The 18,800-nt window shown below is 39.8% G+C and overlaps 1 protein-coding gene across 4 annotated transcripts in view; it reads left to right on the plus strand.

Annotated features, from left to right (window-relative positions):
* LOC143213543 (electron transfer flavoprotein subunit alpha, mitochondrial-like) overlaps window positions 1–18,800 on the plus strand; it is a 99,666-nt gene that overhangs the window by 46,180 nt on the left and 34,686 nt on the right. For 3 of the 4 annotated variants that reach the window (XM_076433486.1, XM_076433488.1, XM_076433489.1), the window contains exon 5: window positions 18,636–18,775. The exons of the other annotated variant lie outside the window; for it this stretch is intronic. The gene's annotated coding sequence lies outside the window, so the exon portion shown is untranslated. The remainder of the gene's footprint in view (window positions 1–18,635; window positions 18,776–18,800) is intronic. 4 annotated transcript variants of the gene reach the window in all.

Consider the following 18,800-nt stretch of genomic DNA (forward strand, 5'->3'; position numbering starts at 1 on the left):
CGACGCGACGCGTATACCCAACGGAAGATCTGTCAATAAACTTGGCGAACGGTATTCTACGTCTTCGGACGCACGGTGATTACCAAAGTATCGTTGGGAACGTGTCGGCGAAATCAGGAAATGACCTTGAGTAAATTTAGCAGTAGAAGCTGCAAGGATACATGAAACAAATGAAGACTTCAGGTGTTGCGTATGCTTCAAGAGACGGTCTTTTCGAAATTATCCTTCGAGCTAACCACCACCGGATCGATTATGATAAATGATGAACGATTATGCGCTGCAAACTGTTTCAGGTGTTCGAAACGTACTTTACAGTTAGCTTTACAATTATTTTTAGAGAAATTACAAACAAGTCCCGTCGTCGAATCGCCGAAGGAGTACCATAGGAGACAAATATTTCTTTGCCCGGTTAATTTTTCATAATTCTTTCAAGGTCATCGTTATTTTTTATCAGGGAAGCTTAGATTTGTTTATTCCATCTTGAGTACTAAAAATGTGATAAATAGACTGCGGATCTTTCTGCATTTATGACAATAATGGGTACCTGTGATTTGAAACAGAACAAAATTTCCGCCAAAAGAGCCGCCGAACCAATGCCCAAGAATGATTTTCTCATTCAGTTCTGCTCCCCAAAGCAGTCGAAACTAGGTGGTCTGGCTGAGAGACCAATTTCAGGCGAGACACAATGAACAGTAGCTGACTGAAGTCAACGGTGGGCTACAGTAACATTAATTTCGACCCAGGAGTCATTTCTTCCTCCCGACAGAAGAAATAGGAAGCTCTTCGTATCGAATCGTCTACAATCGTGTCAATATAGTTGACGTCGGCGTTCTTCTGCAATAACGCAGCTACCGAATGACATCGCGGCTCCCTTTTTCAGGGAAGAAACGCGGAGAAGTGTGGAGAGTAGAATGCGCAAACGAGGCACTGAAATACTTTCGAACAAGTCATCTCAATCACGATCATCGAACCATCGAGTTAATCCGACTTCGTGACTACGCGTGAATCGAGAACGAAACAACATCAGAAAGGAAATCGTTTCTATATATCCTATTGAAACGGAAGTTCGTTTCTGCGGGTTAGTTATCGGTTTCCGGGAACAATTGAACGCTAGGGGGAAACCGAGGTTGATTGATACAAAGGCAGGTTCGCACAAAGAGATTTTTTCGACATTGTATAGGTGTAGATTCATCAAATCGAGAAATGAGAAATTTTCATTCGACAGAGTGTACGCGTTTGGACATTCGTGTTCGCAGAAAATATTGCATCGTTTCAATCCGTCATTGTGGAAAGTGAACGACGTTAATTTCAAGTAACATTACGAGATGCGAATGCTGTCATATATTCGGTCGGAAAGAAAGTTCTTGCGGTTTTTATTATAAAATCAAAATAAGAAAAACCGCAAGAACTTTCTTTCCGACCGAATATGTTAAAAACGACCAACTATGACGTTGGATGGGTTCCAACTATTACGTCGGAGAAAAAAGTAACTTTTGTTGGGGGACACGAGTTATAATATAGAGATGTCCTGCACGTGCGGTACATCTTTGTGAGCGTAGCACGGGTCAAAGCCGCGCTGAGAAGAATTTCTTTAATGAAAGGAACTTCTTTATAGCTCGGCGCGGATACCTGCCGTGTCCGAAGAACAGGACCAATGTTCCGGGGCAGCTATTATTTCAAAATTTCCAAATCTCATAGACGTATTGTGACTTAATTCGCCTACTCGACACGGCCTCGATGGGTGGTCGGTATAGATTTCCTTGGTGTTTCCCATGCGAACGCACCCCGTTGCGTTGCGCGGATGCGAGTCACAAAGGGGAATACAACCGGTCGGTCGATCGTTTGTTTCAACTGAATGGATCACTTTTTAAAATCGATGTACGCGGATACGTGGAACTGTTCAAATGGTAGTTAATCCAGAATTGAAATAGAGATAAATTGCGCGGCACAATGAAGCCTTATTTACGACGAATAATTAAACGTTTATACGGTCCGATCTGGGTAGCTCGAGAATCTGTACAAGACAAGTTTGTTTGTTTGTTTCTTTCGAGAAATGAAACTTACTTCAACTTGACTTATTTAGCACATGTTAACTCCGCAGATATTATTTACCATATGTTCATGTTTATCAAACAAAAAATCTCATTCAACAACAATTACAGTTGAAATATCTCTTAAATTAACCCCTCTCCTACGATTTATTTTGCGGTTTCAGTGATTAGATCTTTTTTGTAGTTCGTATAGTTTCCTAAAAAAGGAGGAAACTTATATCTATTATATGCTTGTATATTCTCCGATAGCTGTATAGTCCAGTCAACGAAAAATTGTAGAGGGAAATGGAAGAAACACAATTTTTAACTTTGGGTCTTTGTTTGGACTAGTTAGGAGGTAAATATACTAGGTCCCCTCTTTCTCAGTTTTTCGCTTATATCTCGGAAACTATGCGTCCTAGCGATAAGACCATTCCATACAAAATTAAAGCTGACAATATGTACCATACGATTGACTCCATTCAGTTTTTCGCTATTTCGCATAGTTTCCGAGATATCCACGCTTAAAGTTCACTAATTGTGAAAAAAACTCTTCAGCACAATTAGCGAACTTTGAGCGCGGATATCTCGGAAACTATGCGAGATAGCGAAAAACTGAATGGAGTCAATCTTATGGCACATATTGTCAGCTTTAATTTTGTATGTAATGGTCTTATCGCTAGGACACATAGTTTCCGAGATATAAGCGGAAAACCGGCAAAGGGGACCTTCTACGTGTCCCCCGCTCACCTCCTAGGAATAGGGTCTTTTAGTATGTTTACCTCATAACTAGTCCAAACAAAGTCCCAAACTTAAAAATTATGTTCCTTCCATTTCCCTCTACACCCCCCCTATGAGCATTTATTAACTGGATGTTGTACTGGAAGGGGTTAATGATTTTTGTGGAGAATGACGAGAGGCATCGAAAATCTTCGAAACTCTTTCACCTACAAAGACAGTCACTGCCATATTGTAGTCGTCTTTATACTGACAAAATGTGGTTGGTAAAGTTTGTCCATATTTTTCAAAACAGCGTGGACAATGATGTGTTATTATGTAAGTACTGGACCACCCTGTGGTCGATAAGCGTGTTTTCGTTAACACGCATCACGATACGTTTCTTACGGCGGCGTATGGACGGAGCTCGCAGCACGAGTTCTTTCGAATTTCCACGTTCCGTGAGAACGTGATGACACGGAGGATCGAACGGGGAAAGATCCTTTGGCGGGCGAAGAAAGTAACGGCGTGGATCTATTATATGTGGTCCACGGAGGGCGGAATCGCGTGAAAACGTGGGACGTTTTCTTTCACCCTGGATTGCGGTTTTATTAGGTCGCAGGAAGCCCTGTTTCCACGTGGGTGGCTCCACGGGGCCCATTACACGGGCCTTTAAGGCAATTTAGGTACAGCCCACCGCGGCTCGCTAGACAATGCTAAATCTTCAACCAGGGAAAACGTATCCTTTGATGTTGCGAACGCTAACCACGGCACGTCGTCCCCTAGGCAGTGGGATAGATCAGCGTGGTAGGATTCGGCCTCTGATAGTTTCACGTGAAACGTCTCCATCCAGCCGATTTTCTCCCCTTTCCTTTCATCTCCGGCTATAGTGTCGTCATTCATTTTTGATTGTAGGCCATGCGATGACTCGTATATTCCACAGGATGTGGTATGCCAGATGCGTTCGATCAACTTCTGGATCGTGTGCCGGAACAGGGCACAACGTTGCATCGGAAGAGCTGTATATTGTGCCGAGAAATTCGATTACGACTTCCTCTTCCCAGGTGGAAGTAAAACTCGTACGGTAAGATCGTTCCAGGTTCTTTTTCTTCGGCGTCGTATAAGGAAAGAGATTTCGTCGAGTGAAAGGACCGTGACACACTAACGCCGCGAATCATTTCGTGTTTAACGCGATCTGTGACACCTTGAATTTCTCGCTTCCGGTGGCGGTCCAACGAGCCACCAAAAGTTTCTGTTGTGCTTGTAGGTTGTGGGACATTCTGCGTTTGCGACACAAACATTTTGTGAATATTCATTGCGGAGTATTGTCTCATAATTAAATGACACACAGGTTAAATCAGAATCATCTTCTTATAACTGGATTAAACGGCTTCAGTCTTTCCGGGAAGCTAGGATGATGTGCAATAAAAATTTTGGGAAGATTGTAAGTAAAAGTTACTTTTCACGATTTTTGGGGCTCGTGACGAAAATTTAAAAACTGTGTTTTGTTGACCCATACAAGTTACATGTGTACTGAAAATTTCATCGATATCGATTAATTGGTTTATGAGGTATGGATGATTAAAGATGGTGAAAATCACAATTTTTCACAGTTTTTAATTCTATGATCTTGATTTGACCTTGAACTAAGAAATTGGTATTAAATGGCAACTGTTACAAACGTGTGTAAACTGTTTCTCCTAGATTCATCTCATATTAGGGTATAATTACACAATTTACATATTATCGTTTATGACTTAAAACTATTAGTTCTCAAAAATTACATCGAAAATATGTGAACGGTTATGAATACATTCGTAACTAAGCAACCTTTTCGTAGGAAAAGTTCTAAGGAAAAACATGTTACATCGAAAGAAAATTGTAGCACTCAGGAGATGAAATAACGATTTACGAATATTAATTTCAAATGACTAGCTTAAGTGCCCATTCATTGGACAGGTCACCCTGTAACGAAGCAAACTAAATCCATCGTCGTCCCCGAAGAGTTACAGCTAGCACACATGTCCTATCACGTTGTCGAAAAGTGTCCTACCCAATTTTGCATAGTTTTTCAAAGAAGCTGATCGCATTCTTTCGTAAATTGAATATCGGATCCTCTGAATGCTTCCGGTCTGCTGCAGATTCTGGGGTCTAACATCCAAGTCCTCTTCCAAGAGGAGCTCCGGGCAATGTGATCGACGAATCCCATGCACAGGGGTCCAGAGCACGTAATCACTCTCATTCTTTTCGTTGCTTCCGTACACACGATACCCTGTAGTTTGAGTACACGATGCAACAGGCATTGCTCCGCTGCATATAGATTCACAAACACTGAACCTGGAGGAGGCATGGCCGATGTTTACTCGATTTTTGCGGAAGCGTTCGTGTGCCGATATATCTGCTCGCATCCTTTATTCTGCCGGTTCTTTACTGTTTCTTCCTCTCGTTCGGTGGATGGCGTTTTTACGCGTATTGGGGGTCTCGTATAATTCGTCTGCGATCACAACGCGTCTTGGATTGCGTGTCTCGGAACGTGCATGCCTGCATCGAGCGCTCTTATTGTTAAGCGGGGCCCTCGAAGGGTGATTCTTTCGATTGGATATTAGCCGAAACAACTTCCGACTTCACGATAACATTGATCAGCCACCAGAGAAGCCGTGAATTTTCGTTGCTCTCGCTGTTGTCTGCTGGGGACCAGAACAATCGTACCGATCACGCTGATTGGTGACAGTAATTGCCACTGCTGGGTTGAACGTGTACTCGTGTGTGCCGACTGAGAGAATATCTACGATTTGTGTGTTCCTGCGTTTTCTTTGGTACTCGTAGGCACCGGTGCACAGTGGGGTATTTGACCCGAAAAGTCTTTGTTTCATTTGCGATTATGTAGATTGCAAAGATGCTTCCCTGAGGAATTATTTACCCAAGTTTCTTTGGGTATACATTATTGGAAAAGTGGCCAAAAATTTGGATAGATTGAAAAATACAAGCGTTCGAGAACTTATGAGATGTAAAACTTCATTTTACACCTTCAAAATAGATTTTTTATTCTCTCTTTTACTAGTTTTTGTCACTAAAAATTGTACAATCATGATACATACATTTTGAAATTAAAGAGTCGGTGTATTCCAAAATGAATGCATAATTCTATCAAATGTATATGTATAAAATTATATTATAACTTTGTCTTTTATACACATTTCCAACAATGTTATGTCACCTTTAAAGATGCGAATAAGTAATAATATAGAGTTGTGGGGATGTCGAAGGATTTCGTAATTTAAAGGGGAAGTTACGCAAATCTTCCTGAGGGCAGAACGCGTTAACAAATAAATGTTTTAAGCGGAAGTTCATTGGTATCGAGTAAGGAACTTATGGGGGGGAAAAGAACCAAAAAGAAACTAAGTTTTCAAAGGAACAAAATGGCTGACAACTAGACTGCGAGCAAGACACAGGAGTCAAATAAAAATTTCATACTTCTTTTATTTATCTTATTAAGGTAGAACTAATATATTGGTGGCCTTAAATGTTCTCAATACCTCCACTGTTTTAAATTGTACGTACCCATTTTTGTCATAAATGCATAAAATCCACAGTGTATTGATAACAATAGCACCATAGACTACGACTACACGGTCGCTAAAAATAAAAATGCAGGTTTGCAAAGCCTGAGAAAGGGTATTCGCGTTTTACTATGTTCACGCGGGTATTCACAGTATACTTGGAAACCCTACAATTCCAGAATTGCAGTTTAATTGTCTGATTAATGAACGGTTGTTGCGCCCTTTTGTTTTTCTCGTTCGACTTCCGATAAGTCGTCGTTGTTCTGCCTTTGCTGATCCGTGGTCAGTAGATGGCATACTTACAATGATGCAAGTTCGGGCCTTCGAGACTTGTAATTTCTTGTATCCTCTATCCATTCACTCTACATCGAATGGTACCACCGGTTGTTGTCAGGTGTATCCCTGAATGGGGATCATCAAGACAAAACACTGCACACGCATTTCCGTTTGCGCAACATCCTTCCGGTACCTTCTTGCCCTATCCATAAACGCGCGAATGTTACTGGCCAGCGGCTCATGTTTGTACATCGAAATTACCCGGTACCGGTACGGAACAATCATTCTTTTTATTATAACACATATCCGACCGGTATTTTTTCTCTTTTCATCTTCTAATGTTTATTTTCTCATAAACTACGATTTTATCTGTCGCGACAATGTTCGCGGATTATATCGAATCATTCATAGTCATTTATTTACTACAAGACACAAGCGAATAATATTTTTCAGATGTTTTAATCAAGTGAAGTTCATCTGTGAAATACACTTTTGTTGTTAGATTTTGTTTTAGATAAATAATATTCCGACTCTCGTGATGCTATTAACATTTAGAAATCTTCATAAATATACAGACGGGTACAAAATTAAGTGGACACCCTTTAAAAACTAGTAACTTTTTCAAAACTAGAAGGATCAGTTTACTAGGTAATGCATAAAAAGAGTTAATTAAAAATTACGTGTTGTGCGTGCATACAATAACTTACTTCAACGAAAGGAATATTTTAATGAAGACCTTCACTTTTCTCTTCGAAATTCAGAGAAACAGCAATTTCAACAAATTTCTTTTACGCAGCAACTAAGTAAACTGTTCTTTCTAACATATCGAAGAAACTCAACTCGTTTAGGTCATTTTTAAAAAAGTTTTTAAAATGAAGAATTTTGTCCTCGAATGTATTAGGTTGTTGCGTATGAAATGTCTGATTTTAGAATGCAACTCTTAGGGAACGTCTATAGGTTTATTTGTATAAAACTTTGAAGTACAATGCTAATTCTTAGTTAATATCCTCTTGTCATTCTTATATAATTCTTGTCATTTTTGTAAGGCAACCACGTGCCTGTGTTTCTATAGCTTGGCACGTTTAGAGTTAATATAATAAAAAGTATAATTTTACTCTTAAATAAAGTTTATTTCAACGTCAACCAACGCGACTGTCGTGTATTCCTTTTATATGTCTGGGAAAATAACTTTTATGTGATTTTTGGTGAAAACGTGGTGATTAATCAACTAATCGTTGATGGTAAAAAAGAACTACAAAACCAAGATAACAATCTTGTAAATGAAAAAGGTGAATGACACTTGAAATTTCTTGCTAATCGGACATTTCATATGCAACAACCTAATAAACGTTGAAAATTCGTGGAAATTCTATTGGTGCTATTGTCATGCCGCATAACGTGTGCTTCGTAAAAATCCCGCAGTTGAATGTGACATCGTGTATGCACGTGCACGCGAAGATCTATGTGGAAATGCTTAACTTATGAACTCGTCCGGCGGATTGCAGGCAATATACCATGGGACCACGTGCGGCACCATGAATAGAATCGTCTTTGGAGCGAGCCGTGCGGATTCCCGCGTTGGATCCGTTCGTTTCCTGGATCATTGCCAAGGCGAAAACATCGGTACGTCACAGTTTGCGCGAGTCGGATGATTAATGATCGTTCGACAGCGCCGGGATCTAGCCGTGGAGAACCGCCACGATTAAACAAATCTCCACGCTGAAAGTAATAAGGCGCTGCTACCGATTGGTGCCGCAACGAAAACTGTACTGCGAATTATAGTTCGGCGACCCGACTCTTATTCCGCTTCATTTATAGACTTTTTAGCATGATATACATCCTACATGATCACTCAAATCGGTCTCTCGCACAATGAAATACAAACTCATGACATTAATGAACGTATATTTCCGAGGTTTATAATACTTGGGTCTGTGGATCCTTCCGCAATTATTATTAGACACGAATGTAAGAAATATTGAATATGAGAAGCGTAATAATACGTGGTGGGCCAATAACAATTTATATATTAAATACTCTCTCATAATATATGTACGTGAATGGAGACATTTATTGAAAAATTTTCCACAGATCCGTCTTTACAATTTCAATAATTGCAAAATAAAAAAGCAGAATTGTGTAAAGAATTGTCTGAGCATTATTTCGACCACGATGGTTTTTAGAATATAGAGGTACCGTTATGATTTTCAGCCAGAATAACCACATGGAAGTGATTGAAGTTTCAGATTGTTAAATCGAGGGTGCTAAATTTGCTTGATTAATTATAATGATCCACAGAACGTCGGCAGCAATATTCGTTGAACGATATCCATATTCATATAGCACGAATAACGATAGCAATTTTCGGAGTTTCGGTTCGGTTGATCTGTTCACGGTAATTACAGTGGCGAGCTGTCATTCAATTTGTGCTTGATTGCTTGTCGAAAATAATTGACGATATGTACTACTTCTACGATGTTCGCTGAAAGGAGCCTATATTCTTTATTTACTTCTTTACTTTTCTATTTATTTCCTTACTAATTATTAACAGAACTAATATACGAGAGTTACGAGTAGACTGCAGATTTTTATGCAGCGTAAAAATTGTCTGTATTAATAATAAGACTCTGGAACTGCATAGATATTTATTTCTTCCGTCAATAACATTGATAAGTAAAAAATAATAGCAATTTCGAAGACATCGAATATTTTCCCTATGGTTGCAATCGATCTGCTCATTTTTGTATTTGTATTTAAAAAATGTTTTATATCAATTTGTGCAATATGTTTGCACAGTATTTTTGAGTAGCATGTGTATGAATTGTTTGAAACAAAAGCTACTTAAATTTTTTGTTGCAGAAGGGTAGACAAATAACTTTATTTATTTCTGAAACTATGGTTTAAAATCGAAACTTTCAATATGTCATAAAATGTGCTAAGTAAAAATGTTCTGCAACAATTTGTAGAAACAGGAGTCAAATAGAAATTTGTTTTTTCTTCTATTAATTTTGATACATTGAAATTGACGTATCGATATTTGTAAAGTCTTCTTACTGTTTTATATTTCACTTACGGATCTTTTATTATAAATGCATAAAATCGGCAGTTTAATCATAAAATATAGAAAACTAGATACGAAATAATAATAATGGTGAATGTATAATAAATAGACCAGCGGATCTCTATGCAAAATAAAAAACGTTTGCATTGATTGGAAGACACAGGAGCCACATAGAAAATTCTTTGTTCTATGAATCGTCTTATTAAGCTGAAATTAATACACAGATGTCCTTAAATCTTCTTAATTCGTTCTCTGCTTTAAATTGTACGTACCCATTTTTGTCATAAATGCATAAAATCCGCAGTCTAATAATAAATTACATCGTTCATTCCGATTGAAATAGCTCTTAATTAATATATAAGATTACTAAGTATTGTAAAGAAGAAAATGACGAAGGAATTACACATGGAACTACGGTGATTTCGCGGACAGTATTAGACGGATCGCGAGCCTCGTAATATGGAATTGGGAAATGGGAAATTGACAAGATGTAATTGCAGCGTAAAGCGTGTAAAGGTGGTGGATCTGGATTGCAAGTTGGTGACGCAAGTATGTACCTTTAGGAGCCGTCCTTGGCGGCAGAGGTCAGTCGTTAACACGTCACGAAAAGATGGACGAGCCACTGACTGTGTCCGCGGGCGCACAATGCCATATTAATGGCTGTCGGTAGCGGTGATAAATTCCTAGGTTGAACCCGCTCTCCCGCAAAAGCGTTCTTCTTCAGCTATGCTCGTTGTTCGTCGCATTCTCGTTGTCTCTTTCCCTCGGGATGGCCAGCTTGGAATGGCGACAATGAGCGGGAATAAGTCAACTAGAGGATCGGTGAAGGGGTTCAGATAAAGAAGAGGAGATGGTCGGAAGACGAAGAATGTTCATTATCCGGGGGATAGAGCCTTGTTCTTCCTTGCCGGCTAGTTATCCCTTCGAACTGATTGTTTAACCTATTCGTCCGATTTCAGCCGACCTTGACGGCTGTCAAAACTTATTAACTTGCCAACCAGGGATCGCTATTCGGAAATTGATTTATTCATCGGTCATTCGTAACGCTATCTTTTTTATTCAGTCGACTGGAACTGCTAGACTGCGGATCTTTATGCATTTATAGCAAAGTTGAGCAGATGGAATTCAAAATTGTTGGAAAATATTTAAAATTCAAGATGTCGGTGTATGATTCCTCCTCTATTATAATTAGACAGTGGATCTTTAAGCAAAATAAGAATGTTTTACCTAAATTATAACAAACTGTGGAATGAAATAGAAATTTATTTTCTTTGTCAATATGGATAAAAGGTTGAAAATAATATGTATAACATATTAAATTCTTCTAATGTTTTCACTGTTCTAAATTATACCTACTAATTTTTGTTATAAATACATTAAGGGAAGAAACAACGTTCCATTTAGTTTCTATTTCTTGCAATCGATGCAATTTTTAGTTCGTACAAAAATCCGTAATCGATGTTATCTACCTGAGCGTAAGTGTACAGCAAATCTGAGACTCCTGTGTTGATGTATAAAACTGGGGGTGTAAATTTTATTGATTGATTGCACAAGATGCAGTAAATACAGTTCAGTGTTTCCCAAAGTGTGGTACCCGCACCCCTGGGGGTACAGATAGAGTTTGGAGGGGGCACGCACTGATTCTAGTGCAACACTCCTGGTGTAGCGGGAGTCTACTGTTGTGTACAAAGGATATATACAATATACACGCCTGTTACTTAACACCGGTTGTTCTTAACGGGGGATACTCGGTGTTACGACAGTTATAGAAGACGTCGAAACTTTGGGAAACACTGTCTTACGGTAAGACGTCGATTAGTACCGCGTCATAATTACCTGCCGTATCTCCTCTGGCTATTGAAGGAACAGCTAACGACATATAACGCGGTATTACTGTAAAATTACTTGTAAAATTTTATGTCATCTACAGCAGAGTGAGCGCTAATACTTCTCCTTGCATGTAATGGAAGAAAATTATCCATTACTGTGAACAATTACTGTTAAATGAGACGAAGGACAACTGGATATAAAATAGTGTGTCGACCACCGGTTTGTGGAAATTAGGAAAAGTTTAAGTAGCATGAGAATGCATTAGAATACTTTTTAATACTTTGCCCTAAGCTTGTGCTTATCATGATAATACTGATTACGTGATAATTCAGATGGTAATTGTGACTCGCGAATCAACCGGTCTCCAGCAGGACTAGAAAACATGAATGTAAGCGGTATAAAGTGCAGTTACGGTTGAAAGAAAGAAAGAAAGACAAAGATAATGGAACTAGAGTTAATTGCTGTGCCTCTAGTTCTCCGTCCCGAGATGTTAGTTAACCCCCTACTACCGAGTACTTGGTTTTCTTCGCTTTATCACGGGGAATGTCTCTTTCGCTCCAGGGACGAAGAAGATCGCGCGCTTAAGCATTCACACGACCTTCATCGTGCGTATCTCGTGTGTGCAGAATCGCGACAGATCTGCGGAGTGATCGTGGGGAAGGTCAGTGGCCGGTTCAGAGATTTTAGTCTGGACCTTGTTCACGGAGAAGCATACAGTCAGGGGCAAAAAGGTAGGACGCTCTACGTGTATTTATGTTTCCATATGATGTCGAAAGAAAATTATTTGTTTACATTGTTTTAGTAATAATAATACTTATTTATTCAGCCTCATGGCAACCTGGACTTTATGCATTTATGACATGAGTGAATAGTTGTAATTTGAAACAGTAAAAGCGTTGGAAGAATTTAAAAATTCCATTAAACATATTAAGACAGACAATAAATTTATATTTAATAAAGATCCACTGTCCATCAATCACTAGACTGCGGATTTTATGCATTTACAACAAAAAAGATAGTGAAACACAAAACTGCTACGTCGTTAATCAACTACACAAGTAAAACTACGAATACCCGAATTGTTCAAGTTATTTTGAAAAATGGTAGCAACATATATTATCTATTCTCCATATAATATGATATTGTATGATAGATTATGTCGATGATTCACGTGCCTAACATGCAAGGCTGCAATCAATTCCAGGAAGAAAATATATTAACAGGTAATGAAGTAAATAGTCCTTCCAATTTTCTTTACAGACTTTTTAAGTGTTCCATGGTAGATACTTTATGCCAAACTGTCGATTTTCGCATCTTCGGGTTTTCACCCAATAAGTAGATACATTTATCGACCTCCAACGATTTCATTTAAAAAGAAAGGACAAAATTGCTGTACTTTTGGGCAGCTATAGCTAAAATCCAGTGTTCCATATTATCAGCCTTTACCCTACACCCTGCAAGAAGTTAATTTTTATCTGCAGATCAGGCGCGTTGCGGACGAGTAGGTGACATGACAATCAAAGTGTTAAAGTATTCAGTGAACCCGCAGAGCTGTGATTCTCAGTCGATTCACAAAAACCGCATTGAATCGGGAAATAATTCGCATCCGCGGACCGTTCCAGTGATGTAGAATAATGCGATTCGTTCTTCCCTAGCGAACGAAAACGACGTAATATTGCTGCTACATTTATTCCGTGACGACGAATCGTAATCTCGTGTCTTTGTGTAGGAAGTACATACGTTAATTCGCGTTATCTGTACGTCTACATCTCGCAGTACGACCGTTGCTCCTTCATTTAACGATATTACACCGAGGCATAATTCATTTGCACTTTCTACTCTTGTAGGAGTAATACATTACGTTTACATCGCTTTCGAAATTAAAATCGGTCGTGTGTAATCAATTAATCAATCTGTGGTGTTCACGGGACGCGAAGAGTTGCGTAATGGCCGGCTGCATCTCGAATAGTAATGAACCCAAATACTGAATAATAAGTGGGATCGCGATCTGATCTGTACTTTCGAATTCTCTGTGAAAACTCCGAAATTTAAAATAGTCAAATTAGATTCGAAACATTAATACATATACATGTATCAATTACCATAGCTTCTGAACTCCTTGCTGTATAACAACCGGTCTACACACATACATAAACAAAGTCTACCAACACTATTTCTACCAAGGGCGTCATAATTAGGCAGCGGGTTTTATGAATTGATGACAAAATTGAGTACGCGTTATTTAAAACAGTAAAAACATTAGAAGAGGTTCAAAATGCTGTTATATTATTTTCAATAAGAAAGAAAATGAAGGTACGACGCTTGTAAGCATTCGAAATAAATGGTTAAAGAGAAATTTCGTTCAGAAAAGATTCGTATGTGCCGCAATCTTTCGCTATAATTAATTTTTAACAAAGCAGTGCCATGTTAAGGAGATAACTCCTTGTTTTCAGCTTCGAAACAACTTTTATACCAGTCACATTTTCTGCTCGGTACAGTTAATGTTAATTATGTGCACAATCATCGCATGTACTTGCATAGAACACGGTGCTATCGCTAGAACTAAAACGGGTGTAATTTACCACTATTCGGTAAAGGTTTGTTTGTGCACCATCTGACATGGCGCGGCACGGCCGGCCTTATCGTGAAATCGATCAATTACATCATAACCCGATGTGGAAGAACTTTAATTATGTACAGACGTACGAACGCGCGATGTGTATTTATTGTCTCTCATCAGCATATCAGCCTCTGAAGTAATTGAAATTTATAGCTTGTACAATTAAATGTGACTCTTGTAATCGGTTCTTGTTGGCGAACAACATTTCTCGTTAAAGATTAGATCTGGATTGGGTCCCAAACTTTCTTTTTAGCTAGTTGCAGTCGAATTCATCCCACAAATCTTCAATGAGGTTTAAGTCAGGGGACTAAGAAGGGGCTGCAATAATTTTGCACTTCGTTCAGAATCTCTATCACGAGTCTGACTCGATATTGTAGGGCAAAGGGGCCACGTCCTACGAGACTGCCTCGACGCCGTCTAGACAAGCAGCTAAGCCGGCACATTCAACCCTAAGGGTTGAAGTACCGTGCCGCATAGCTTAGAAAATACCAAAGAAGAAGACCAGGTTACAAATGAATTCTTCGGTATCCTTTAGCTCGGCAAATAAAGGGGTTAGGATTAAAGGCGATTCGCGGACACGCTTCCCGTAAGGGTCGGCTGCAGGGCAGCCCTCGTGGGTGGGAGGGGGAACCCCCATTAAGTTGTTACGCTAGGTTATTCTCCGGTGGGCGCGCACACCACCGTCAATTAAATCGCTCTGTCTCAGCTCCGGTGCAACGACATCTCGCGCCGAAAAAAAACAAATTGGACGATCACCGATATTTCTCGGGTCGGTTTTCTTCGCTGTCGAGCGAAATCCCCCTGGAGCACAGTAGACACGCCGAAGAAGCGCCAGTCGAGGAAGGCTTGGTCGTCTTCTATACGGGGAAGAGACGGCGACGGTCCTCGCCCGCGGACCCCTTTCGGGACCATTTTCGTGATAGCTCAGGGCCGTTTATTAAGGAAGATTTACTCGCCCCGGCAACCTCGCTACCCCCCCGGGCGTCACCTGAAACATTTTCGGTCCGATCTCTGGTGTTTGACCTCTCTAGGAATTTGCCTGGACACGGATAAACGTTCGTTTGATGGTCCACCGCGGCGATTAACATCACTCCGCCTGTAAAGAATTCTGTCCATCCCGTGAAAGGGTTCCCCGCATCGGGCTCCTCTTCCCTGGAAGTATTTTGAACTTGTCAAAACGGGGCTTCGAAGATGCCCCTGGTGCCAACGAATTATCCTCGCCCTCTTCTTTCGCCTGATTTCTATTCATTATGGTACTCGCACAGCGATTACGCTGCAGTTTTAGTAACAAGATTCGATTTTTCGAGATGAGTCTGTTTAGCAGATGTGTGCCGTTATGAAAATGGTTAGCTAAATCGAAATTCCAAAAGAATTTCACTTGATTTCGTATTACATCGATTGATTTTCTTAAATGTTCATAAACTGGGTTTCTGTTAAAATTTTTGAAATCTTCCTTTGGCCAGTTGAATCGATGAAAAGGACCAATGTGCGACGACTGGTTCGCGTCGCATTCAGACATGAGAGAAAGCCGCAGAACCGTCACTTTCGGAGGGACATCCGGCGGGGTAGACGTCCGTCCCTTTTTTTCGGAGTTCGCGCGACGAACGCGCTGCGAATCTCTCTTCTACGAATCGTTTCGTGGAGAGAGAGAGAGACTCTATGGCTGTTCTCGTGGGTTTCTTATTTTACGGAGCTCTGTGCAAATTGCCCAAGGATTAGAATCGCGAGCATGGGCTGCGTGCTGCGGCCCCCGAAGCGATGAATTATTATTGTCTCGTGCCTCACGCAGCCACGCTCCGCGTTATGCAGTCGTACGGACCCATCCTCGTAACGGCCGGACAGCGAAAAATAATATCGCTAGCTGCCGGCCAACAAAATAACTGGATCCTCCTCCTCCGAAGCAATGCCGGCCCATCCTCGATGATTATTGTGTTAGTACTGGCGTCAAAGGTTTCTCCTATTATCTTGCCGAGCCTAGTCTTCGGCTATTAGTCAGAGTACACTTTTTCTTTCGCCGCGCGAGATCAAATCATAGGATTCGGTACCTCGTATAATTAACAGGAAATATTATTTAAAATTTTGCGTACTGGGAATAATTATAATTTTAGGTTTTTCTTCTTGTTCTTGTGATTTTTGTTCTTGTAAACTTTGAAGGACATTTTCTACCAACGCTATCCAATAATTTATTTAAAGTTTTGCTTGGAATATCTGATCGTAGAATTTTATTCTTCGTTCGAGTTTAATAATATTTTTTATAAGTATATAGCATTTTTGATCGTAAACTTTCTGCACTAGAATTCTTTACAGATCATTCATTAACTAAATGAAAGTACCTGCCTCGTGTTCGCGCCTAATATCAAGAGAAGCGCGATATTCTTGTCGTTTTAAATAAAATGTTCAAATAATTGCTCAGAAGTTACACATCGAACCATGATAATGGTTCAACGGGAAAATTCTTCGTCATAATCTAGATTTACATCGCGCAGCGTCTCATGGTACTGTCGCGGAGCGTGTCTCTGTGTGGCGCAGCAATGGACGCGCGATAGTAATAGGTCAGTGTACTGAAAGAGCGGGCCGGTTCTTCTAGGCGTTCTCTGTTTTCTGTTCGTTCGATTAGATCGCCGGGCGAGACTTTTGCGGCTCGATGACTGTTTTACGCTGCCCGCGGACACGAGGAATGTCGCGTCGTACGGCCTTTCGATTCCATGAAGACATATCCGCGCGCGCACACGTGGCTACACGCACGAACGAGCGCGCGCCGTGCCACGCCGAGCCGAGCGTGGCGCGGCGATACGTCAGCGGGCACCCACATTCATTGTGCCGCACTACGATTTCTCATTGTAGGTGGAGGAGGCACGGTACGAGTTATTGACTTGTTTGATCCTGGGTTACGCCCCGACCTACCTTAACTCTGACTTACTATCTTGCCACAAGAGCTTTTGACCCGCGATCGGGGGCGTTCGCGAGCACCGTAACGATCCTTTCGATTTCTTCGGGGGTTCCTAGCAGCTCCATCCTGCAAATCTTATCATCTACGCTGCTATCAATTTTCGAGGGAAATTACCATTACAGGAGAACCTCGACTAATTCGAACCGCCGCAGAGTGGGCGAGAAACCGATCTTTTTGGACAAAAATCTGCCGACAACTCAGTTTTTCATAGATTCAATTGGAATTTCTTTAAAAATGTTCGTAAAGGACTATACTTTGATGACGTGCTGCGCGAAAATCGTTAACTGTCGCAAGAAATCATACAGTAGTAATTTATACAGTAGTCTGATGCAAATATTATCTTATACATTGTAGACTTATTTATTGGACAGCGGATTATATGCATTTATGACAAAGATGAGTAGTTTAAAACAGTAAAAACATTAGAAGAATTTAGAGATACTGGTATATTATTATCAACATATTAAACTTATTAAGAATTATTTTTCAATGCAGGAAGAAACTTTTTATTTCGTATGGAGACTCGCTTTATTATGTTTGTCTTTAAAATCTTCACTTTAATCATCATGGATTGCTCAGGTACACAATCGCACGATATCTTCTCGCTCTGTATCTTAACGCTACAAATCTTATAATTTCTTCAACCTTACGGTACATGCGTCATTCATTCGGTGAAACTCTTGGAATCATAGAAAGACTGCTCAAAGATTTTCTCGTGCTTGTGATATTATGATTTATCACGGAGAAAGCAATCACCTTTGAATACATTCACTTTTCATTTTTTGTTCCATTTCCCGGAGTACAGTAATATAATTAATATTGTCTATTAGTTCACTGCCTAGAGAAAATATAATTTGAAACCTGTTCCAAAAGATAGAAAGAAACCAACACTAAAGAAAGAGTTTGACTATAGATTTCTACACACACTTGCCACTTTCTCTCGTATTACAATCCGCGAATGATTTATTTAATTATTCATCAGGATTCAGGACAACGGCATTCAAATTTATCTGATGTTACAGGATTCATTAATATGTAGAAAAGATCGAATTAACATTCGTTTGTATTTCTCTCGGTAGAAAACCTAATATATTTATTTACATAATAAGTTTACTAAAATGTACTTATTAATGCACACGAGTGCTCAAAATTAAAAACACATTATACTTTAGCAGGGTCGTATTTTATTTTATTCAAATCAAATTATTTTATTCAAATACTTCTTCAAATTGCTTCAGAAAATTCGGAGTTCTTTGAAGTAAATTGTTTCTTAATTAAAATTTATTCAAGTGTTTTATAAACAAATTTTTAAAAATGGCAATTTCGATGTGAAAGACAAGGATCGCTGTGCACTAAAGTAATTTCAAGACGAAGAATTGAAAGTGTACTCAATGATAATGCATGACAATTACAGAATTACACTTAAAGAATGTAAGTCGAGCATTTTGAACTAAAAACGTACATAACTTCCCTCGGGATCTTGTAGCCCCGGTGTCTCCCCTACTTAATATTCTTAGCACACGTACAATATATTCTGTATAAACAACTTTTATATCTAGAAGTTAGCAGTTTGATTCGACGGCTGCTATAGGTGGTGGGTCAAGCTTGAAGAAGTAGCCCGAGGCGAATGGACATCGTAATGCGGGCCTGTCCATGGGCAATGGGATCGCGAATGCAAACGATAAGGATCCACCGTGGCGCTGCCGGGTGTCGTTTAACAATGAACCCACGGTAAGTTTGAGTTCGCCTACCGCGG

This window comes from Lasioglossum baleicum, chromosome 11 (genome assembly GCF_051020765.1).
Source record: "Lasioglossum baleicum chromosome 11, iyLasBale1, whole genome shotgun sequence".
Classification (NCBI taxonomy): Eukaryota; Metazoa; Arthropoda; class Insecta; order Hymenoptera; family Halictidae; genus Lasioglossum; species Lasioglossum baleicum.